This window comes from Empidonax traillii, unplaced genomic scaffold (genome assembly GCF_003031625.1).
Source record: "Empidonax traillii isolate 1590-97213 ecotype Southwest subspecies unplaced genomic scaffold, ASM303162v1 scaffold154:size1206225, whole genome shotgun sequence".
Taxonomy (NCBI): Eukaryota; Metazoa; Chordata; class Aves; order Passeriformes; family Tyrannidae; genus Empidonax; species Empidonax traillii.
The window spans coordinates 576334-602725 of record NW_020955347.1 but is presented as its reverse complement, the minus strand read 5'-3'; the positions used below and the strand labels follow the sequence as shown (position 1 = coordinate 602725).

The 26392-nt window shown below is 39.8% G+C and overlaps 1 protein-coding gene across 4 annotated transcripts in view; it reads right to left on the bottom strand.

The window, feature by feature from the left end:
• Positions 1-23946, bottom strand: part of SGMS2 (sphingomyelin synthase 2) — a 36182-nt gene extending 12236 nt beyond the window's left edge. Inside the window, exon 1 of one of the 4 annotated variants that reach the window (XM_027884719.1) lies at positions 23923-23946. The gene's annotated coding sequence lies outside the window, so the exon portion shown is untranslated. Of the gene's footprint in view, positions 1-3503; positions 3631-18926; positions 19284-23299; positions 23441-23922 lie in introns of those variants that run through there. The other 3 variants (XM_027884715.1, XM_027884716.1, XM_027884718.1) reach the window with 3 other exon arrangements.
• Positions 23947-26392: the final 2446 nt, after the last annotated feature.

Here is a 26392-nt window from a genome sequence, read left to right as displayed (position 1 = left end):
ATGAGTATTTCAACCAAGTAAAAACCATGATTATATAGCTACTGTAACACCCACTAAGTAACGTCTGAAAGTTCAGAGAACTGAGAAATATACCTCTGGATTAGATTCTTAGTTATGGTACCCTATATGTAGAATAGGCCACAAATGAATTTGTATTTGTTCTGCAGCTACTTTAAAAAAATTAAATCTTTTTAGATAATTTTTTTTAAAACAGGAACAAATAGCAAGACTTATAACTGCACAGGATCTATTTAAGGCTACATTCATCAATTCAGTAAAATCTCATTAGATTTAAAAAAACCAAAACAGTAAATGCATATGTTTTATAACAGCATTTTCTACACAGAGAAAAGAATGCAGTTCAGCTCTAAGGAACTAACATTGCTCTAGTCAAAATAAAGACCACTCTCCCCATCTTTAGAGTTCTGTAAAACCACTTACTCACCATAGCTCTGAGGTATTTTTTCTTACTCTGTTCAGCTCCTATGACAAAAGCAGTATTACCATGTAAAAAATGTTCCCTATCTACCAGTAAATGGTAATTCCCTTTTTTTTTTTTTTTAGTGGTTCCTCTAAGACAAGTTCAGCACTGCTAGCTCCTCAGGTCTCTGCATGCCAGCATCGGTTGCCAGTTTGCCATGCTTTAAGTACAATTAAGTCATCATGATGACAGCTAGAGCTGCCAGTCTCCCTAACCATACATCCCAGAACTTGGCTTAAGAAAAAAACAACCAGTTTAGGAAAAACCTGCCCAGTAACTGACCTCCTGATAGCAAGGACAATCTAAAACCAGAACAGCCTGGAAAGTCAAGTGATTGTGTTTTGGTCCCTCCCACCTCATCCCTCCAAATAGAGAAGACATTTAACATGGTCAGCATGCAAATACCACTGATTTCCTAGCTGCTGCTCTTACCACTGATAGAGGGAACAGGTAGAAGTTCAGAGCCCAAACATGTGAGATTCATACAAATAATACTAAAATAGCCAAGAACCATTTCTAAATTTACCCCTCAACAGTGTTTCTGAAATCCACTGTCATTAGCTGACCTTTTAAAAATTCCTGATCAACAAGTCTACGAAAACTATACACACACAACACACCCAAACTAACAACCAAGAAAACAAACGGTGATTTTGGATGTCGTCCGTTCCCCCTCCCCCAGCAACCATGCTGTGAGCTCTGCATGTCTAAGAAAAGGGAACGTTTAACCCAGCAGCCAGGCAATGACCTCTCTGATGTTTCCTTCAACTAAAAATATTCTTTTAGAGCATCTGCAAAAGAAATAGCCTTATTTAAAACTGTGGTAGAACAACATGTTAGCTTTCTCAAGTTCTTTTCTTAACACTCTCTTCTATTCCCCCCATCTACTAAAGTTAAGCACATGACAGAATACTTAAGCAACATTATACATATAAAAAAATAAATCAGCCTAATTGTTTACATTTTGTAATATTTCTACCTAGCATTCACCAGTAAGTCAAGACTCTACTTCAACATATGTCTAGCAGAGATCAGCAAAACTTGCTAAGTTTTATATCCTGTGCAGTTGAAACATTATTAGAATTACGCATTTACCGAGAACATCACAATAAGTAGTAACCTCAGTTATTTCCATCGCTTCCCAACAAATACCTAACACCACTAGTAACATAAGTAAAAATATTTTATTTTCAGATGTTTAATGACATCCACATAAGCCCTAAAGATCAAAAAGCATCTGAAGTACAGATGAACAACAACCTAAGAACCTAAAAAGCAGAGCGGTACTCATGTTTTGATAAAAACTCAATAACTTATTAAGCAGAGCAATTACAGCTACAGCTTGCAGGAAAAAATTGTGTTCCTTCCTGGTACTTTTAAAAGGATTGTAAGGCATATTGATCTACCACTTCTGATGACTCATCAAGATTATTTCAAGCAGAGTGCATACTGTGGTCAAGTTTGTTTATGCGGGTAGTTCAAGGTGCTACATATCATCTGATCAGTGATCTGTAAGAACAGAAGTGCTTCCCTTTATAGTACCTTTTCAACCTGTTTTTCCTATATTCTAAAAGAAATTAGCAACTCTACTGGTGAGAAAGACAAAAACCACTCTGCCTGAAGCTTTTGGTCCCCTGGCACCAATCTGACTGGCCAGAGGAGTGACAGATACAAGTGCGACAACAACCTAATCATGCTCTGCTACTGGCTGTGAAAGGAACTCCCCAGAAACATACAGGTTTTTTTGCCAAGTTCCCATCCCCAATTCACATATCCACTCACACACCAATAACGGGCGTGTTCCTTTTAGCTTCCAGTCATCCTTATGTTACTTTAGGTAAAATATCTATTTGATTCTTTTGTCAAACCTGAAACATTCCCATATCAAAAACAGGAGATGCCCATAAACTGCCTAGTAGAAGAGATGTCCCTAGAATTCTTCAGTTACCAGGCAGCTTAGATCTGGACATCCTGCCAATATCTAGGGTCTGAAAATCAAACCAAATTGCTCTAGAATATGGGGAAGTCTCAAACTCACACAAAACTGGCCAAGTAACGCAAAAGGATAAATAAAACCCTTATAAAGGATACACCCAGGTATTAGGAATAAATTTGTCTTTTGGAACCACTTCGATTCCTTCTAAAAATAGGTATTACCTCATCAAGAAGCAGAGCTTCTTAACAACCAGCTTTACAGCAGAAGCTGTAATTGCCTCAAAGAACAACATATTTCAAAGAAAAACTTAAGAATGAAAAAGATGCTAAAAGAGCAAGGGTCCTAACTTTTTATCCTGAGCTCCTACTTGCTCCCATGTAAATAGTTCCCAAAGTTTTCTGCATCCCCATTTGACTCATTCAAAGGAAAATAGTTGACAGGGGGCACAGCCTTGAGACAGGCATGAGAAAGCACGTCTACATTTGGCTCTTTACACTAGAACTTAAGAATAACAAGGAGTTTTATTTAGCTTGTTAGTCATCAGATTTTCACATAAAGGTCACTTTCGCATACAGTTAGCTCACAATACTAGTTTTTCCTAAACAGTATTTGGAACACTAACATTTCTCAAAATGTTTTAATTTCTATAACTTATGAAGGACTGAATAGTCACAATCTGCACAGGCTTTCCAAATAAACAGTTCTTAACCTACTGTTCCAATATTATTGGAACAAGTGTATCCAAAACAGTAAGACTGATCTATTCTGACATTAAGGAAAGCTACACTTTCATATACAAGATGCGAAATTTACTTCTAAGTAGTACTATTTTTAGGTCTCAATCACTTTTGTTAAGGTTGGCTCCAACATTTGATACAGCTGTAATATATTCTTGTACTTGGTAACTGAAGAAAAAGTCTGTAAATAAAGTACAATTTGAGGTTATATGAGAGAACATTGGAGTATTTTTTTATTTATATCACAATTGTTGGGAAACAACTGTTAGCTAGCTTGTATTTTCTTCAGTCAAATTTTTAGGGCTACCTGTGGGACAAGAACTAAAAAAAGTCAGGACACCTCTCTTACTTAGACGGCAATGAATAAAAATTTGATTTTAGGGGTTTCTCTTTAACTTCTATTTTTGAAAGCATTCCAGGTCTCAGTTAATTTCTGTTGTATCCCTTCTTCCATGCCATATGTAGACCTCACAGCATATAGATCAATGGGAGAAAAAGAGAAACCCAAAGCAAAACAAAAAAACCCACAAAACAAACAAGAAACCAACCAACCAAAACAAAAACCCCAAACACACATCACCACCCAAAACCCTCAAAAGGCAACTGTTAAACCAGATATGAGTAAAGAATACTCAGGTATGCAGAAACAGAAGTGAGTTTAATAGGTTTCCCTATAATTTCTATTTCCCTACAGTAAAAATATTTTCAGAGCTATGTTCATCTTTGAGTTGTACAATTATTTATGCTTACAATACATAAATACCTGGACTTTATCTAGAAATTATGAGTTTATCTGTATTCTGTAATAAGCTGCCAACACATTTTTTGCTCATGTGATGATAAAGAACTGCAAGTAAGATAAAGCTGTATTACAGAAGTACCATTCAAAGGCCCTCAGAACTGAGATTATCAAGTTATCACTTGCAATAAATGTTAACTTTTATAAAGAACATTAACTACATACCTTATACAAAATTCTTCTCAGAAGTAGAAATAGAGCAGTTACTCCCTCTACCTCAACTGAGGGATTTTGCAATTCTCTCATTTAGGATTACTAATGTACCAAGAGATGTCTTTTAAGGACTAAATTGCTACACTTGCCTAGACAGAGGAAAAAAACTTCAAGGTTATAGTTTGTCTGTTTGGGCAAACGAAGCTTTACCAGTCCTACGGAATTCTGTTTCTTCATACCTCTTAATAGTAAAAAGCATATTAGCTTCTGTTTTCCTAGAAATTCAGTATTCAGTGAGTCGCAGAGCAATGCCAGGTTTCTGAAACAGGATGTCCCAAAAAGCACAAAGAATCCTCTCACAGCACCATATTCATATTTTGGGTTGAAAGGGCCCTTAAAGTACCAACCCTCCCTCTCGTTCCACTACACTGAGCGCTCAAACCCCCACCCAACCTGGCCCCAGTAACTAGCTCAGCAAACACAAAAATAGTTATCTTTGAGTTCTTTTGTCATTTTAAACACTGCTGAGTAGGTCTGCTTTAATTGCATGAAGGCATCTCCAAACTCTTCAACTGTTTAGTCCTCAGACTCCAAAGGATTGTCTTTGGTAACTAAGAGTCTGATGCCCTTCAAAGGTACTACACCACAACAGGCTTAGATTTTCCTTGTGGTTATCACCTTATCTTTTAAGAACCAAGGTCACAATAGCTGTTAAATGGTAAATATTTGGTATGTTCAGTGCTATGGTAACTCATTCTGGAAACAATCCATATGTATATGGCATAAAAAAAGTCAGTTTTACTTGCAGGTTACCAGTCTTTTCTAAAACAAAGGCTTTGAGAATGGTCAGTCATCTGTAGAACCAGAGGAATGAACAGAATAATTCAGGTTAGAAGAAATTTCAGGAGGTCTCTGGGCCTCTGGCCAGGATCAGCAATGACTCACATTGGGTTCCTTCCTCAGGGCTTCAATCCAGCTGTACTTTCAATGCCTACAAAGATTCACAACCTCCCCAGACAGCCTGTTCCACTGCAAGGTTGTTCTCACAGTGAAAGTTGGAGGGTTATTTTTGTTGTTTTGTGGGGTTTTGTTTTTATGATTAAATCTACTGGGGTTGTATCTACTTCTTATTACAAATTACATCTTCCCACCGCTGTGAAGAGCCTGGCCCCGATGTTCCTTATGGCCTCCTTGCAGGTACAAAGGGGCCACTGTCAGGTCCCTCTGGGCCTGCTCTTCAGGCTGAAGCAACCCAGGCTCCCCCAGCCTTCCCTTACAGGGCCTGTGTTCCAGCCTGACAGCCCCTGTGCTGGGCTTGTTGCCAGTTTATGTTTTTTTCTGAATCAGGGACCCAAAACAAGATACAATATTCTGGATACTGCTAAGTAGTACTAAGCAGAGAGGAGTAATCACTTCCCCATAAATAATGGCTATGCTCCTATTAAATACAGCTCAGGGTAGTGCTGGCTGCCTTCACTGTTAATGCACATTGCTAAATCTCTTTTCAACAGAACCAAAAGAAATACTGACCTTTTTCCAACAGCCTAAAGACTCCCTTCTCCACTCAAAAATATGAGATTGAGAATAAGTCGTCTTCCTACTTAACCCATACTCTCCAAAATGAGACTGTTTCAGTATTTCAGACCTGCGCAGAAGAGCCTGCTAACCTGAAGTGATACTCAAACTCCAAATCATCTGCTTGAGAATCACTATCACTTTAGAATCACTAGATCACTATCACTGCATATTTTGTAACATAGAAAAAGGTCAGAAGCCCAACGGTTTTTGCAATTTGTTAGAAAAGACTACTATAAACACTATACAAAGCGTGGAAGTTACTGTACTACCTCAGTCTCATCAGGCAGAATAATGCCAAAGAGTGCCAAAGTAAACCTCTGGATCAGGCTTTTATGTAGCATGCTTGTACCTCACTGTTAATTACTGTAATTCTGCTATAGCTTTACCATTGAAGAGCCAGCATCCAAAGCAAGATTCTTCTCATGGAGAGCAAGCTCTCAGTATTTGTTGAGAGCCTAGCGGCACATCTGATGCGCCGCATGTCTTCTGGCTGACACAGAAGTTGCAGACACTGGCTATGAGGTGGGGGGAACCCGGCACAGAAGGCAGGAATGTTTAGACTGTTGTGTGAAATCCTCCACCTAGTTACCGAGAGTAAAGGCTGCACTTCTTAATGGAAAGTCAGACCCAGAGATTAGTCACCACTTTCAGTACAGGGTGGTGAGGAACCACAGTGACTAATGTGTGCTTTAAAGTGACTGGGCTACAGCTTATCAGCCATCAGGCAGTTAGAAGAGGAAGTTACACATTCTGTAAATTTATCAGTGATACAACCTAAAAATATTTGGGTAATCGTTAAGATGATAATGCCTGTTAATTTTTTCCCCTATGTTACTCCCAAAAAGCAGCAGTGCCAACCAAAAATAAGGGGTTAAATTTATGAAAACATTCTAGTTATTTCCTGCAGCAAAACCTCTCTTCCTAAAAGTTTATGGTGAGAGGACAGTAATTGCTTAAATATGCAGAGCATTTTACAATATTAGCAGTAATAAATATAAGCACAAGTTGCACAACCCAGAGAAAAGCTATTTTAGCTCTGAGGTATACACAGAGGCTCATACCTCATAACTCACATTTAAAGAAAGCCTGAAACAGAGAGCAGCCCTTGCAAAGCATATGACATTAAAGAGACAACCATTAACTGTAATCCCCATCTAGTGATAACAGAAAGACCCCACATGAATTCTGAGGATAGGGCATATTTAAAACTGATTAGTATCATACTATAAGCTGGTTTCACATATCCCTCAGTTCCACTGGCACATTACCAGTTGTGGCTCTACGTAGCAGCAACACTTGCCGTGTTCAGAGGCTCAAGCAATGAAAACATCCCCTTTCAGGAACACTAATACCCACACACACCCTTGTCTCGGGGTATCTTGACCTAGTGTTGGCATAGAGGACAAAACTTTGAAGTCTAGCTCATTATAAACTGTCAAAACAGGTCAGAAAGGAATCACTGAATAACTTCTCTCTTCCCCCTAAAAACTCAGTTTTCAGCTTGCTCAACTCTGACGTAGTTGCCTGGAAAGCTTCATGAATATTAGTCAAGAGGGATGATGCAGACGTATCATTTATCACCGACAGTGAACATATAGATTAACTAAAACTCATCATGAAACATGATCTGGTCCCCATTTCAGTCTTCCCCTCTACCTTCTTGCCACAACCACTAGTTTGCAAGCACACCCACCACCGAGCAGCAACAGTGTAAGGCTTTCATACCACAGTCAGCATACCCAGTCAAACAGGGATGGGAATACACACAGATCCCTCTTTCAAACTGTTTGTTTACAGGCTCAGACACTCAAATCTACATCCAACTCACACATTAGATGGTTCCTTCCCACTTTTTCCCCCTCCTCCAGCTTTTGTTCCCACACTTTCAGAACTTAAGTCAGGTAAATTTAATTTTAACAAGAAGTTAATACTATTGAGCAAATTTTGGCAACTACCATGCTCAGTCTACAGATGTTTACATTGGGGGTGAGAACAGCAGCAAAGAAACCTTTATTATAAACTCTTCAAGCTTCCAGTTTGCAACAACCAAAATTACATCAAGCTTCCTGTATGTAACTAGGTTTTTCACTGAAGTTCTGTGACTCAATTTGAAGTACCACATAGTTAAAAAAAAAAAAAAAAAAAGGTATCACAACCTAAGCTTCCAGGGCAGTCCCATGGTCTTCCTTAAACTTGTTCAAGTATTCCATTAGCTCAAAATTTTCTATTAATAGAAGAAAATACTTTCCACATTATGCTGACAAGAAAAAACATTTCCTTTTAATATTATTTAATTTGTCAGGAAAGACACTGTTTAACTTTAAATACTAAACACTTAAGTACTATGCCCTTCAACACTTCCTTCTTCATTTCTGTTTCTGCCACAGACTGACAAACAGAACGCTCCTTTCCTTAGTATAATCACTCCTCCTGCCTGGCACGCTATCTCCCCACAACACAGGGAATCATTGTTAAATAAATTTTCCAAGAAGATGGCAACAGCAGGACAGCAGTACAAAATAATTACAATTATAATCCAAAATCTTTCTGTAATACCTCAGACATTTTGCTATCTCCATTTCAGCCTCATCCTATAGATCAGAAAGAGAGGACAAGAATACTATTAATGTGTTTTTTACTGTCTCTCACAGAGCTCTTAGTTACTTCAGAACCTAACTAAACATCTCCAGAATAATTCAAGCCTCTTATGATTATTCCCTGCTAAACTAAAGCCTTTGGTAAGAATAACCCTACATTGAATACCACTGCAATAACGAAATTCCTTTATGCCAAGCCACTCATGAGACTCAACATAGAGGCTTTCGCCATTCATGTCAATCGTTTAATCTATTTTCCTTCCCATTCTCACCTAATGGTTTGAAAATTTTATTGCTTTCTGTAAAGCTTTTAAGAAGGACATGAAGATCCAAGTTGGTCAGAAAGGATTTAAAGAAGGAAGTTAGCAATGCTTAAATTCCCACTTACTAAAACTGCAAGATTAAAACTATTTCTGCAGGAAAACAGCTGAGTAGTATCTTCAGCTTTATTCCTAAAAAGCCATCAATGTAACACCAGACAACTGCTTCGTAACATTTATCCATTCACACAGAGCATAACTAAAAAGGTTCAAATGAAATTAACAATCTAGTCATTAGAGTTACATTGGTCTTATCCTACCGACTGATAAAACATGGTGTCAGAGTTCTGAGGTTGCCTTTAATCTACATAGAATGATTTATATTACGCAGCATCTCGTACCTCAGGTAGCAACTTCCACGCCATAAGCTACCTTTTATGCTCAAGGGAGGTTTCTACTGCAAACTGAACCTGCTACATTTAGAAGTTTAGGAAAGCAAGTGTTCACTCAAACCAATCAAGCCTGAACGTAAAGTGGAAATACAAGCTGGTCGATCAAACTGCCTGCTAAATGGCATTTATATCAGTTGCACAGTGTGCTGCAGCTGAACACTGTTTATTTTCCTTTTCCTTGCTTAAGTAACACTACTGTCAGTAGAGTCAAGAGTATTTCCATAGTAAAAAAAAAACAACAAACAAACAAACACAAAAACCCACAAGCTAGAACCCAAGTCTAGTTCTGACCTTAGTCTTACTGTCCATGAAAGATTTGGGGGCAGAGGAAGAAAAGAATGTGTGATCAAACAGGATGTTTCAAAAGGGATATTCAGAAAAAGTTATTTCCAAACATATTTCATAATTCATCACATTTTCTTGGTAGGTCCTAGAACTTATTTTAAAGTTATTCTAAAGCTTATTTTAAAATAAAAAGCATTTTATAAAAACTATTCAAAAATCATTTCTGAGCATTCTTGTCTCATGTCCAGCAGACATCTAGAGATAGGGAGGACATAAAGAGGTGTCATGTGGACTAGCTGAAATGTTGAAAGACTAACTACAAGGCAACAAACAGATTCTATAAACTGTTCCCAGTCAGAACTGCAGCTGATAAACCTGTTTCAGAGAATAAAGTCAGTCTCATCTCTAGACTCACTGAGACCAGTGATGTTGTGAATGTGTGCTAAGTAACCATGGTGTACAATAACTAGCTGGTGAATCAGCTAATTTCATGTGATCAGTTACAAAAGTCTAGGGAGAGTGTGTTCAACTGGAAAAGAAGAAATTTATCTGAAGTCCCAGAGCAAATCTATTTTTTCCCCTTCCTAATAATTACACTTAAAAAAGTGGAAAAAACTGCCCAAAAAACAGTCTTTATATCACAAGAAATGCAGAACGCTGTTCTACCATAAGATACAAACTGAGTCAGAATTCATAGTTTAAGACCTTCAGGAAGCAGAATCTATGTCCTACAGCAACTATATTATCCCTGAAACATCTCAGATGAGCTCCACGTCTCACACAAGACAGAGAAGACACAAGAAACAGGTTTTCTACATAATAGCGTTAGCATTTCAGCAAAGACTAAGAAACAAGTCAGTCCCAAAATCAGGTCCAGCTCTGAGCAAATCTGATTACCTTTTAAGATAATGCACATTGTGAGCCATAAGTATTAAATACTCAGATGTGTGGGTCATGAACAGAAAAGTACCACATCTTTTGAGTAAAGGCATCTGCCAAAGCCAAAAATGTTTCCTCCTACATTCCTAGGACAGCTTTACTAAAGCTTACACTCAAAGTTATGTATTCAACTCAAACAGTTCAATTCCAACAGAGTAGCTACCCTAGTCTAAAAAGGACTCTGCTTCCCAAAGTTTCCTCATGCCTGACAGTAAGATTTATGAAATAGGTTTAGACAGAATTGGCATCTGTTCGACTCTGTTTCTATGCGACAACAGCACAAGCTGTGATCTCTTATTCTGCAAGGAATCAGTCAGAGCAGTCACCTGAAGTGTCCAGGGCAAAAATTCACAGTAAAGTTTCTTAAGCATGAACATCAGAACACTGAACATTCATGCACACATATTGAGGCACAATCTCAGTTGCTACTAACCCTCATCATTTGAGTTAATGTGCAGACTTCATAGCAGGCAATTATAAAAAACCAAAACCAAACACACACCAAACCAAAAACCCTACCAAAACCAAAACAAAAACCAGGAACAGCTTAATATTCAGTTTAATTATATATTTTCATCACAGATACAGGAGACAGAATAATGTAAGACAAGAAGGTGCTCATACACCTAGAGACTTTCTCTAGAACATTGCCAGGTAAGCGGCTATTTCTTTGATACGATTCTTTGATACGTACCAGTGTGAAGATCTACTTGAAACACACCTTGGTTAACTCCAAACATACCTCACGGGCAATCACTCTATAGGTGCTGCCTGGCTAAGAGGGAGACAGAGACATGAAGGTCCTCTCAGATGAGGCTAGACTTGAGTTACATCAGGTTGTACATTAAACAATAGGCTAAAATCAATTAACTAGTTCCCAGTTAATGAACTTGTGCCTGGATATCCAAAGGAATAAGGTCCCGTTGAGCTAAGGTATTGGTCAATTAATGGGTCCATCTGGTCTACATGCCTTCAATTACCCAAACAGATTTGCTTTGGGTGAAACATTTTGGTATGTTCCCTCAGACTAAGTCCAGCATTTTACTCATAATGAGTTCATGTCAAGGACGGTGAGATTTAGCAGAGAAACAAGCAGCAGCCACTTCATAGTTCAAACAATGCCCCAGAAGTTATAAACTAAGAAAGTAGAGAGGGCTTTCTAGATGTGCATGCATTTCCAATTCACATGCCTGAAATTATGAAATGAAAAAAAAAAAAAAAAGGCTGCCTTTGTTTTTTAATTCAATCTATTAATGGTCCTAGACCTACAAAAATCACGAAAAGATGAGAGGTGCAGAAACAGTGCTTTAAAACAGTCATAATAGTGACAAGACAAAGAAGTCACCTTATATAACAATACATTTTCTGTCTGCTAAGACTCTCTTTTACTCCATTGAATCACACTATTACAAATCAGACAGCAACAAAAATACTGTGTTCTGCAGTTCACAGGCTTTTTGATGACAGGAGAAAGGCTCGTTACCTGATTCTAATTGAAAACACTACAGAATATCACTATTAATACATGTGGCAGTACATTTTTCACGTTACATTCTCAGCAATGCACGACCAGATCACAAGCTATGTACTATCAGTAACATCTGCTGAGTAACACAAACCATGAACATCAGAAGCAGCATTTTCATAATAGCAAGTGTCATGGAAGATTAATCAAGATAGTGGTTCTTTGTGCAAGTTATGGAGGCCTAAGTACAACACTCCTCTTTGTAGCCATCCTTGTAATTGCAATACAGACTTTGTTAAGAAAGAACTTTTTCGGCATGTTACACACATCACAGTCAAACTTTGACTAAACTGTGTTGCCCTCAACACATGTTCTAGAAAGGCTTGCAGTGCTAAAAGCTTTGTGGCTGGTTCCACTACAACAGGACGCAGACAGAGAATAAGAAGAAAGCACACATGCATGTGCACTCAAAAAAAGCTGTGGGTATGGTAAAAGAACATGGTTCTAGTGTTTGCCCTTAATACAGCCTCACAGAACAGAGAGCTTCTGCTTTCCTGCCACTCTCCTATGCCCTCCAGGCCTTTGAAGAGTAATAGTGTCCCATTTTAACTTTGCTGAGTTCCGCAGATGTAAGAGAGCGAATGAGTTTAGTCAAACCATATGATATTTAAGAGTTTATACTAAATTTTCTCTTAGTCCAAATTAAGGAAAAAGAAAAATAAAAAGAAACCAAGCCAGAAACTGTTTCTGGGAACATTCATCCTGCATAGTAAAACTAAGCCAGGCAGCTACTTACCTTGTTAAGACTGACCAATGACTAGAGAGTTGTGTACACAGGAAAGCAAACTGCCAACAATCTGTAGAATTACGCATTAAAAAAATCCCTAACACACAAAAAAATACTTTTAGAGCAACAAGTGTAAATACTTAGATTTTTGTTAAAGCTGAAATTTAGCCTAACTACTTGAGCTTTGCTATTTGACAGGGATTGTGCCTTGTTCTATGGTTGGTCAGCATTCATCTCACTAAATTTAAAAGTCCGTACAAGTTCCCAAATTTTACCACAGAGATACATATTACTCCACCCTACTTTACATAGTCTATTTGTTCCACACAGAAAAAAATGACTACTTATCACAATACTTATGCCTGCTTTACATATGAAAATAGCTAAGCTTCATTTTTTAAGGCCTGCATAAAGAAAGCTAATGACCATGGTTACCACAGAACACACAAAAAAGGCCAACCAAAAAAACTATCCTCATTACAAAGCACTCACCATTCAGCTATATAGTTGAATGTGTAATGTTCAGTTTCAGGGTGGTAAATATTGCTAAGATGATGAATTCTGAATAGCCTGAAAATCAGGATACAGTCACTGCAGCGGACAGAAGTTTAAACCTATAACACTCGACTCTTTGGTAAGATGTCTTAATATCAGACTTACAAATTCACTGTGGCACCTTGGAAGGAGCAATGCCTTTAGTATTTCTTGCTTCAGAGCCAAACAGGATGCCACAGCCCTTCCTCTCAAGACTGAAGTCCATCATGAAAGTTAACATATTTCTAGGAAAACAAAAACACTGAAGAGAGTTGTCCTTTCTATTTTGGTGCATGAGCACTTTTAATAGTCAATACAGGATTCAAACCATTTCAGTCAACACTCTCTCACAGGACGGAAATAAACACAGCTTCACTTTGGAGGACACCTACAGCATTCTGGCACATTTTCCATATCAAGTGGAGTTGAATGTTTTTTTTTTTTTTCCAAAATTTCAAAATCACTCCCCATATCTGCATGCAAAGTACACATATGCTTTCAAAACAATTTGCAAACAATTATATGAAAAGCACACCAGATTGAGCATCTGCACTTCAGTAACTGCAGCTTAAGCAAGTGTATTAAGTGGACCTTATTACTTATTAAGTAGTGCCAAGTTTTGGCCTCTGCAAGACTAAGGTAGTATGCCAGAAGAAAGGAATGAACTCTTGGTCAAGTGACACTCAAAATAACATACAAAATCTGAGTTAAATCAAGTGAAGACAAGTTAATTGTTCTGAGACTGCCACCATAAAAAAGTCTTATATTGCATCCTTACAGATTAGTAAAGTACCATTAAGATAGGAAAAAATCCACAGGCTTTTGCAGGACTTTTGCAGGCTCCAAAAACATAGGAACTAAAAGTAACTTTTTAAACTACAACATATATATACCCCTGAAACAGGTAAGTAACCAGAAAAACTAAAAGTATGAACTAAAGCAGAATCATAACAATTAATTTCTCTCAGTATTACACAAAAAAAAAAAAAAAAACAGACCAAAACAAAATGAAGTGCTTTCAGAGTTTCAGTTGAAGTGCTTCTGATTCTTTACTGAAATTGTAATACATAAATTTGAACTAGAATAGCTGGCAGAGGATGAAACAGAATCCTTCATGGTGTTGTTTTAGCACTGTTAAGAGAGTAACACAGCATTCCAGCTTTTAAAATGTCCTTTTGAGGCAATGGCACTGATGAGAACAGTTTGCTTCAATATAATCTGTGTTCAGCCTCAAATCAAGACAGGGCAATGGTATTTGGCACCCTTATAAAGCATCCACAGACAGCAAGTGCTGTTTCCATTTACAAGGTTGATGTGGGGGAAGTTAGAAAAAAAAAAAAAAAGGAAAAAAACACCAACCCCCCCTACAAAAAAAAAATAAAATGAGCAGTAACTACTGTAGAAGTGTACTAGAACCATCAACTAGCTACAGGATTAGATTGTGCCCTCCAGATGGAAGACAGAATTAATGACTGAGGCACAACCTTCTCTACTGCTGCAGCTTCTTAGCAAATTATGTCACCTAAATAAGGAGACTGTCTCATTATTTCTGATTTAGCAGTAACTCAGTCTTAAATGGAGCATACAGAGTTGAATTCAGTTTCTTGGATAAGACTTAAGCATATCATGGCTGGAACTAGAAAAAAAGCCTGAAGACTGTCTCCTTATTTAGTTCTGCTCCACTAACCAGCACTAGAGTGAATATAAGCAGGAACTTGGGTGTGTGCATAAGTAAATATTTTGTCACTGTTATGTACATTTCACATGACTGAAACTAATTGAGAGAAGTCATTCAGCACTCATCACACAACAGTTTGAGATCTTAGGAGGCTAAGCAGATCACAAACTCTAAAGAGAAAAATTAAGAAATCCGAACATATTTCAACATGAAAAAACAAGCACTGAAAGCAGGTGACTTCTTAATAAAGGACTTTTACAGATGCAAGTGTTCTACTAAAGCTATATTGGGGAAGTAGCATATGCCAAACCACTTGTATTAGTACTTCAATAAAGGAAAACCATTACCTTTCGCTTAGGTCTCTAAGATCTTTCTTACAAGATTCAGGTTCTAGACAGGCTCTGCCAGAGGCTAGTTCTTTGAGGCTGGACAGATTTCTACACTTTGATAGGGTTAAACTCCCATTTATTTTATAGTTAACTGAAATTTTAAAAGAAAAACAACTAAATTTAAGTTCTAGCACTAGAGGCATGAATATCACTGACCTATGAACCAGTAGAAGGAAAAAAAAAAAAAAAACCCAAGCCACACACCTCACCCTTCTGTAAGTTACACTCTACCAAGGCAAACTCAAGTAAGTTTTGCTAGAGCTCACAGTGACACTTTGCTATCAGAACTTGCCTAAACCCAAAAACTGAATAAACATACTAATTTTGGATTTTACTAATAGGGTGGGGTTTTTTTCCCTTATCTGTATTAGTACTTAAAACTTCACTCTTGCAACTTTTCAAAACATTCAGTGCTGCACCCAAGAGGCTCTGCATTTCCTCAAGGAAGAACAGGTGATCTACTTTGCATAAGAAACCACACACACACAAAAACATTGCAAAGCTTAATGTGAAGCTTACCGCATTGCACAGGATTACAGTAAGATTCAGCCTAAGGAAATCTCAATATATAAAGAAAACAAAAACTACAGTAGGAAGCAGGAAGAGATGAACTCTAAAAGCCACGAGCAGGAAAACAATTGCCAACATGCGGCTGCAAAGCTCAGCCTGGGGAATCCTCACAGGTGCACTGAGAGCAGCAACTTCAATTTTGTTTAGGAACTTTATAAAGAATAAGCAGGATGCCCTTGCAATTTATACACGGCAGTTGCAAGTTAACCTGCATCAGCTGGGGAGGGTAAATGACAGCAAGACAGCTGCTTTCTTGTTCAGATACCTTCAAATGCACAGGATAATCTCCCATTCTAGGGTTACACATCTGAGGAACTATTTTATCCACAAAATTATATCACTAAAAATTGAATATGTACTTTTGTGCTATAAAATTCCCTTGTAAGAATGAAGTTAAGTTTTCCTGAGTAATCATGCTTCAGAACTGCTTGTTTGAAGATCCAGACCTGAACACTATTTCAATAAGAACCATTCTATTTGCAATGATTAACTCAAAAGCTTCAGATACTTGGACAAATTATTTCTTCACCTGTAAAACAGAGTAGACTTCAGTATATTTTTTTATGCCATCAGATTACAAACCAGAGGGCCCACTTACCACACAGGCAGGAAGTTTTACTCAGCAACTACAAGGACACCCCGAAGGCACAGCAATATTACAGATACTGCATATATGTTAGCTAAGTGGGTAAGTAACAGGTTTTCCTAAAGCTGATATAGTTTTAGTATACAGTTAGATCCTATTCAAATTCCTATCAAGAGCTATAAAGTAGACTTCAAAAACTATAATGGTAAGTACTTTATTCTTTGTATTACCCATATCCCTACAAGACCTATTCTGGAGCAGAAAAAGCAATAACTCAAGCAAGCATCCTTGTACAGCAGAGACTTGTGGTTATTAACGTTCCGGAGGCTCACTAGAACAGTCGGGTTTCAGTACAGTTAAGAAATACCTCTCAAACAAAGTCTGTTCTGGACAAGACAGAGCTATCTGTGTTACATAAAACTTTTCCATTAGCAGCTCTTAAGCTCTTCAGAATCTGCTGGGACAGTGGTGCCTGGATGCCCGACATTCTTAGTGCTCGCAGCATCTTTGGGGACAGTGGTGTCCATGGTACAAACAGTTCTCCCAGCAGAGAGAGATCTCTGAAGACAGTGGACCTAGTGTTACATTAATCTTCCCAGCATCTGCTCGGACTCCTGCAATACCATATCCATACTAAATAATATGTCACAGCATCTGTATTGTCCACTCCCCGCAAATAGTATCAAATAACATTGCAGGCCAACAGCTCATCAAAATTAGGGAAAAAAGACAAACAGAAGATGTATGCAATTATATTACAAATATATGTATCTTCAAAGTCCATTTCTATATTGGAAGACTTAACTGTAATGAGCCATTTCTTCAAAAACCTTCTTTCACATTTTCTGGTCCTTAAGAAAGATCACTCATTTTTAAAATCCATCCCTTAATATTTATTTTGTTAATACTTAAAAAAAAGTCAATACACTACTTTTCAGTCTTCATACTTTTATTTGGCATATTAATATATTATATATAAAGAACTCTGGTGTTTGGAATAAAATATACTTAAGATTATGTCTCTTATTCAGCTCTCACAGATACAAGCAGGTATGTGTGTAGGTTGGTTTTTTTTAACTTGATAAAGAAATAATAAGTTTTTCACAATACTGCATCCCTTAAATAATACTTCTGATGTCTACTTAAAACATTAAATTTGGAACTTATTTGTCTTAAAATATTACAATTACAACACACTTATGATACAGAAAAATAGATGCTTATTAACATGTCAACCAAGGCTCAATTTTTAAAAATCAGGGGTAGAGTCATTCTTAATTAGTCAATCTAATTCAGATTACCAACCCAAGAGTTAAAAAAAATAATCCATCTATGCTTTCTTCAAGTTCTCATTCTCCATTGTGTAAGTTCACTTCAAGGACAGCACAGAAATCAACCTCATTAGGGGCCTTCATCTGCCATGCTATTGTCCCCTTAGATTTTCACCTAAAGTTTCTCCCCACCAGCACTTTGATTTGTCCAAATGCTCTTTGAGACTGCACATACTACACAAGGTACACTTGAATATTTTTCTGAAGGAGAGAGACAAGTATATGTTTTTCAGTAAAATGCGATAATCCATGTCTAATTTTAGAGAAACAGTCTAAATGGAAAAAAAATATGGAAGCAAGCCCATTGACCTCTCTAGTAAATTAAGCCCTAGATCATTTAAGTTAGGGTAAATAAAGAATGAGAGTTACTGGATTCACAAAGAAAAAAATATCTAAGCCTATACAGTCTCAAAAAACCTGCCAGGTCAAATAACAATACGCCTAAGCAACTACATGAAATATAATGAAAGAAAGCAAATTGGTTTGGGGCAAACCATTTAATAAACACAACTTGAAGTGAGGCTTGCCAAAACTCCTCTAAGGCCTGGTGTCTCAGACAAACTATCACGCACCTGCTCAGTTTACGCTAATACATCTATGGAACTATTCACTTGTATAATTAAATGTGTATAAACTCATAGCTGACAAGTGGTTTGAGGATAGACAAGTGTTTGATTTTCTAAGGTCTTCAAATGAAATAAAATGTTTAGAAATGCATTAACTGGACAACACCTTGTCTATATTGCCTCCTATATTATCTTGCTGGAAGATAATGCATTAACTGCTTTCCACAAGGAATTTTAGCTAAATTTAAGCCAGAAACCATGCAGTGCTAATAGACTGTACTCTGCCATTAAGTCAAGAAGTTTAGTTTAGCTGCACTTGAAGTTTAAGACTGGTTTCAACAGAGCAGACATTCAACAAGGAAAAGAACCCAAACGTACTGCAAAACACCTTTGTAACACCATTATGATTCTTATAATAATACTTTATCTTCCTGAGCTGAAATCACACATTTTGAATGTCCCCTCCTGTCCAACTAGGTATCTACGTGGTATGCACATATCGTCCATATCAAGGACATACAATTTTATAGCAAACTAAGTATGCTCTGTAAATTAGATATTTGCAAGAGAAATCAAAACAGCAGGTGTCCTCCCCAGTTAGAGGGGCCTCTTCAGGACTAAAAATAAGACTATTTTACTGGTAAAACAGACATACCCTAGAAACGGAAGAGACCACAAGTATAGTATTGCTATTCCCAGTCGCTATCCAATTCACACGTAGAGGTCTTCTGTGAAAACAGCTCTTTAAGAGCGTATCTGTGGTATGCCACACTTTTAATCCACCTGTGCCGTTCCCAACTTACCTACTCAGCTTGCACTGCTGGCAGTTCCTCCTCCGAAGGCAGATGGAAGTCTTTTTTGGAGCCTCAGGGCTCTCAGGTTCGGGCTTTGCAGTTCCTTATGGCCAGACACTCCCACCACTGAGGCAGCAGCACGCAGAAGCAGCTAGAAAGTTTGCCACAATCTCTACCTTCCCCTGCAATTCGCTCCTCTCCCAGCCGCAGCCTCTTCTCCCTCCTGGCGAAAGGGACCGGCTTTAAGGGCGTCAGCGGAGGCGACACTCCTCGGAAAGGTTTCCTGCCTCAGCAGAGCCGCAGCTGGGCGCGCTCCCCCGCTGGAGGGCGGCTCCGGGCCGGGGGGCGCCGGGGGCAGCGCTGGCTCGGGGCTGCGGCGGCCGCCGCCGTGTTTACCGCGAACCTCATGCTCGCCGCGGTGCTCCCTGACATCATTCATTCTGTTACACGCACGCCCGCCCACTCCATTTCCAAACACTGACTCACCCGGCGCTGCCGCCGCCGCCGCCGAGGGGCAGGGCCGGGCGAACCGGCCGGACCTCTGCGCAGCCCCCGCCCGCCGACCGCGCTGCCGGCGCGGCCCCGCCCGCGCGCGCCGGCCCCCCCCCCCCCCCCCCCCCCCCCCCCCCCCCCCCCCCCCCCCGCCCCGCGCCTCTGCGCGCGCGCGCCGCCCGGCGGTGCCGCCCGGCGGTGCCGCCCCCGCCCGGGGAGCGAGGGGGCTCCGCGGGGACTGAGGGGGTCGCTGCTCCCCCCTCGGCCGGGCATCCCCCTGCCCGGGTCCCCTGTTCCCTGCCCGCGGCCGCCTGCTCCTGGCCAAACCACGCAAGACTCTCCTTGGGGGCTGGCGGCTCAGCCCCGCCGCCGGGCAAGGGCCAGGTTATCTGGCAAACCGGGACACCGACACCTGCGCTGCCCCCCCCCCCCCTCCGGTAAAACGCTGGCTGGAGAGGAGCAGCGGCCGCCCCCGCAGCCAGCCCGGCGGCAGGTGCGGGGGGCCGCCCCCGCAGCCAGGCCAGAGCCCTGCGTCGCCGCAGGGACGGGGCTTCCCGGCTTGGCCGGGGGATTGGATTCCCCGAACCGTGGGCTCACGTGACGGATGACTGTCGCCGGAACCCCCTGCTTTTCACAGGTTTCACCCGCGTCTGTGGACTTGGGTTTTGTTTGGATTTTTTGTGAGTGTCTTTTTATTGCTTTTTTTTCTTTCCCCCCCCTTTTTTTTTTGGGGGGGGGGGGTGTTGGAGGGGTACTTTTGCCGCGCCCCCCGTTTTTGTTTTCAAAAGAGTTCCCCCATCGTTACGTAGCAGCCAGATTTTGTTGGGAGTACTTCCAGTGTAAGAAACACGTGATTGGCGGGGGAAGGGAGGGGGAAGAGGGTGTCAACTCATCCTCACCGAAACTCACTGTGGCCGATAACACACCTGCCCTGCTGTACGGTGACCCGGCTGCAGCGCCCAGCGGGCACATGACGGAGCAGCGGTCCGGGACGCAGCCCTGGATTCAAGGAAAGCACCTGACCCCTCTGTTCGTCACACCCCTGGAAAGCCCCCTTCACCCAGCTATTGGCTATTCTGCTTGGGTTGCTCGCACTTTGTTTTTTTCCACAAAAGCTTGGGGGAAGGGAAGGGGCAATCTGCTCTATTCCAGCACAGGGTGGAAAAAATTTTCTGCACTCTCAGAGTTCTGTGGGACAGGGAAGCTACCCTGATCCACCAGCGGCAGGCAGAGCACTGGTACAGACAAGGTGCCAGGATTTCTAAGTTTTATCTTCTGCAGGCTTAATGCAAACAGTCTGTTATAACCAGATAAACAATTCAGCTAGGCTACTGCTGTGGCTGTTGCTAGGTAAACGCACAAACACACCTGTAGTGCTGAATCAAAGAAGCCTGTTGGAACCTCACAGCATACTCTATTGCCGCCGTGATCACCCAGCACACCCCACCAATTCTCATAGCTGGGTCCTTTAAAATGAAATCCAAAAAAGCCATAGGGGTACCATGGGCAGGGGTTTATCTGGTTATGAAGACATCTACATATTGCGTACACTTAATCACATGTAAGCCCTTGCAGAATTTTGTCTCATTTCAAAGTGTTATACAGAGAGGATAAAACCTGACAGTTCAAGAGTAGAAATAATAATGAGAGTTAAAAAAGAAATCCACAAGCTAATATGCATATAGGTATAGCAAAGGCTAAACAGACACCCCCCTATTTTTCTTAATTTAAAAAAAGCCATTTAAGGAAGGTTAAAAGGAAAAACAAGAAACTTTAGTGGCATCTTTCCAAGTTATTTAAATGTAAAAGTAATCTGAAACACTGCCTTTACTTTTAAATATTATTCCCACTGCATTTGAGAAAAAAAAAATAGCAGTACATGAGTTCACTCTGTTCAAGGCTACACTTCACACCCAACCTTTAAGCCCATCCTTGCAGATGACCTATTGAAGAGTAGAACTTAGTCACAGAGCTCCTGTTGAGCTCAGAGGTGCATCTGTGAGGAGCAGCTTGCAGGAGAGTGTATTGAACTAATCTGGTAACCACTGTTTACAAGTCCTGCATAACAACAAACTTTTGAAAGCAAGTGGCATATTTGTAAAGTCACAAAGCTTGTCAGAGGAATTACCAACACGTATCTTTTCTTTAAACTAGATTAACTTCACAAGCACGTTTTCAGACAGGAATTATGAGAGAGAACACAGGACTTGCAGAATGATAACTTATGAGGGGAAAAAACCTCTCATGCACATACATGATTCCATGGAGAGACTAACATACAAGCCACAATCTCCTTCACCACCCAGGGAGGCAGATGGGAGGGAGAGCGTACAGAAGTGAGTTTTGAAAAAAAATACTGTTCCTTTCAGTTGGAACAAACCCAGTATCTTTTTCATTACTGTTTACTTTTCCCCCCTTTCATGAGATCAGCAGGGATATTATTGGAAGCAGTAATTCTATAAACGAACACAGCCAGCCTGTGCATTAAAATTCTGACTATTTCCAAAGAGACACCCAGGCAGTTTTCAAAAGCAGCTACCATCAGAATCCTGCTTAGTTCTAACATGGGAGAACTGAAGCTGCAAGATGGGGTTTGTGGGGGGGAGGAAACAAACCATATAGAAATTTCTAGTTCCCCTGCCTTTACAGTTTATGGACAGAATAAACAGTAGTACCAAAAAAAAAAAAAAATAGCCCATTTGTGTTGCTAAGCCATATCAGACATCTGTGCAGAAATTTGATAGGGAAAAACATGTACTTGTGCTCAGCTTAAGTAGCTTCAGAACTAATTAATTGGATAAGTACACATGTTCTAAGGAGCTCACACATATTTGTAGCCTTCACTGCAGCTGTGTTAAGGGCAGATGAAAACATATATAGGTATTTTATACTGAAGGATACCATACATTCCCATAATGATAGTAAATTGTAATTCTTCCTTTTTCTGCAAGTAGCATATAGATAAGAGCAATCCTGCAAACTATTTCTATTCTGGTTTAACATTACATTCTGTACCCTGGTTCTCATAGCAGCCCTATTGTATTTTGGAAGGTGCTAGTTGATACTCCTACCTTGAAACAGACAAACTAACTCCAAAGTGATTTATTATTCCCATCCAGTTATGAAAGAATAAAACACACTAAAGCCCAATGTTGGTAGAATATTAAATCAGAAAGAGATTTTTTTCATCAGCATATACTTGCTGAATATTTAACAACACCTAACAAACATAAATTCTACAATTTTGGAATTAAATGTATTTCAGCAATGGCATGAACCCTAGGCCTCCAGATTATTATTTCAATCATTCACTAGTTTTTTTTCTTCATCAAGAGTTTTAGAACAAGGTCAAAAAAAGCTTACCTCTTAAGTTCACAATTAATTCACTATTTTTTGGCAACTAAACAAGTGGATGAAAGCCACAAAAGAAATCGTAAGACAAGTTTTTCCATTACTGCTTCGGAAGCACCAGCCCCAAAGTACACAATACTGCCCTACTACTGCCTGCTACTACTAGGGCCTTAAGAAACACCTTTATAAGTCATCACAGCTAGCCCAAGCACCGGTTCATCTGCTCAGATAGCAAGCTTACCTTAACAAGGCAATAGAAGCTGAACCCACGTAAACATTAAAAAAAAAAAAAAAGGAAAAGAAAGAAAACCTCCAAATAAGTCTACTACTTACTATAAAGCATGAAGCTGCCAAGACAAGCACTGCCATACGAAACACACAGACTTCTTTTAGCATTACCACGTAGCACGAAGAACCCACAAGCAAAGAAACTTCAGTGAAGCTCACTCAACTCAACTCAACCCAACCGAGCCCACCTACAATCCCCTCGAGTTAAAACTCCGGGAGCAAAGGCTGCCCCACGGGCTGCCCAGGGTTACCTGCGGCGTCCAGCGCTCCCGGCCTGGCCTGGCTGCCCGACTGCCGAAGCGTCGCTGCTGCCCGCCCTTCCCAAGCTTTCAAAGGAGGCGGGAAGCGGCGCCAGGCCAATGGCAGCGGGAGCCGGCCCGGAGAGCCGCCCCGCAGGTGCCCGGCCGGGCTCGGGATGGAGCGGGCGCCGCTGATCCCGCTGCTGTTCCGAGCCGTGTACCGCTTGGCGCGGCCCGAGGCAGCTCCCGAGGGCAGAGGCTTCCTCCAGCCACTCTCTTTCCACTTACGAGATTTACAAACCTGTGATTATCGTCTCCCGTTTGCCTAACCTTGGTGCTCTATACAGTTTACATTCCTCAAAAGCTGCTATATTAGCTGTTTTCATAATCAGCAGCTAGGCAGAGATACTGAGGCTTTCAAACTATTTTTTCCAAAGGCTTATGTATTATTGAGAGCATCCCTGGATAGCATCAGGGAAAAAAAACAAAACACAAAACCTGAAGCTTTGTGGATTTATACTCCCTGCAAAGCTCATGGGAATACCAAATTTAGACTACTGAGATTTTTTTGTTTTGTTTTAACAAAGCAGTAAGTTAAAACAAACTTTGTAGTTTTCCCTCAGTATTTCACTTACATAAGCAGAGAAAGCTGTATCAGAAAGTTATTTTATTTTTTCCTTCAGATACTATTGTGGGATCATAGAATCATAGAATGGTTTGGATTGGAAGGGAACCTTGAAGATCATGCAGTTCTAACCCCCCTGCCGTGGGCAGGGACACGTTCAACTAGACCAGGTTGCTCAGGCCCCATCCAACCTGGCCTTGAACACTTCCAAGGATGGGGCATCTACAACTTCCCTGGGCAACCTGTTCCAGTGCCTCACTACTCTCACAGTAAAGAATTTTTTCCTAATATAATTAGGAACAGGATGGGGTGGAGAGGGTCTTGTCTTCTTGTTTGATTTTGGTAATTCTTTTAGTATTCAAACTATCTGGAATCAGACACACTTTAGAAGCTGTGAAATAAGAGATCTGGTTCAGTTTCTTTAAAACAGCTTCTTTTATGACTGAAGCCAAAAATTGATTTTCTATCTAAAAATATGTGCATCCAGAATCACTGTGTCTGGCTTCAGAGCACTTTCTATACACAACAACAGCACATGAATTAAATGCTTTTCTTGTATGAAACAAGGCTTCAGAAGAAATAGCAAGAGTGCAGGTGCTTACTTGACAGAGGGTGTAGGGAGGAAACAGGAGATCAGGGAAAAATAAAAATTAATTCTAGTTTACTGTTTCTATATGCAAGCAAGGTGATTCTAGAAAACTGCATCAAGCAGAAGTATAGGAAATATTCTCAAGCTAGGAAAAGAGGTAACATTTTTGGAAACAACTAGAAGATCAGAAGAATGATGCCAGACAGCTAAAAAGGCTTATTAAAGCTTTTCTGTAACATCATAAGGATTTCTGGATATGACATTAAATGCATGAAAATTAGGAGAAGACTGCTGCGCTGTAAAAATTGTCACAAAGTCAACTGACAGGTGAACTGGCCCATTTTCTTTGCTACTCAGCCTTATCTACTATCTCTTCTCTTCATGCTCCTGAATAGTTTTCCTTGCTCACTTCTCTGATCCCATCTTTCCCATGTAGCTTCCTTTTAATTTCTTGGCCTTAAAACTTTTCTGCATCAGGCCCACATTCTGAAACAGAATAGTTGGGCTAAACCTGTGACTGCTAGACAACATCCTCTTCAACAAAAACTTTACAGGGCTTTTCCCCAGTAAAGCAAAACAAAGACCTCTAAATTTTAATATAACTAACAGTAGATGAACAGGAACTGCTAGATGATCTCTATTTGTCTCTGCGTGCCTCTGCTTTTTCTATGAGAGAATTTTGTCTTATTCAGCTGGGAGAGGAGAAAAAATTAGAGGGAAAAGGAAGTAAGACTGGAACGTGAATGAGCAGTACAAAATTGCTTAGATTTACCCCTCCTTATGGAAGTTTATGAGCAATATAATTTTTATCTCATTATCTTACATTTTAGGATTCTATTAGTATGAAGACTTTTTTTTAGCAAAAATTATTTTTAAACCTAAGCAGCTGACACAATTGCTTGAGGGACAGGTGGCCTACTTAAAAAAAAAAAAAAAAAAAAAAAAGAAAAAAGTGACTGCTGTTACATCTCAGTGTAAATTCAGTATGAAACATACAGACAGATCTATCATACTGGGGTAACCTCTATCTAATCTGCTGACCTGGCTCTGGTAGCAGGCAGTGCGAGAAGCTTCAGAAGAGGCACAATGATAATATCAATAAAAGCTGAGTAAATGACAGAAAAGAGTAAAGGATTTTTCTATCCTAGCTCCTTATCTACTTACCCTTGCAAAGGAGAATCATAGAATTGTTAAAGTTGGAAAAAACCTTTAAGACCATCAAGTCCAACCACTCACATAGCACTACCACCATGTTCACCATTAAATCATGTCCTCAAGTGCCACATCCACGCATTTTTTGAACACTTACAGAGACAGTGACTCCACCACTTCCCTGGGCAATCTGTTCCAAGGCTTTACAACCCTTTTCATGCTTTTTTTTTCCTAATATCTGATCTCAACCTCCTCTTGTGCAACTCGAGGCCATTTCCTTTTGTTTTCTTTCTGTGTAGCATAACAGGACATGCACTTTCTCCTTCTAAATAAAAAGACCAGCAACCAATGAACAAGTTTTAATGAAGTTATGCACTGAACACCAAAAAATTGGTGCTTTTGGTGTTTTACTTTGTTTGTATGTTTGGATACTCCTCTGTTAAGTAAGATCTTAATACAATCCCATTCCTATTTCTCTGAAAGTTTAAAAAAGTTTGAGGAAAACTACAAAAGGTATACAAAATAGTCTCAAATGAAATTTTGCTATGACTTTGTGCAAGACTGTAGAATAAAGTCTGTGAAACGGCTAAAGACATTCTGACAGATATCCTTCAAGTAAGTGAATGAGTCATGAACCTCAGAGATGAAGGAGCAAAAGACAGAGCTGACTCATATATCAATTATGAATTTCAAATATGGCATGCTTCTTTTGATATTTTCTGTATTAGCAGGACTTTAA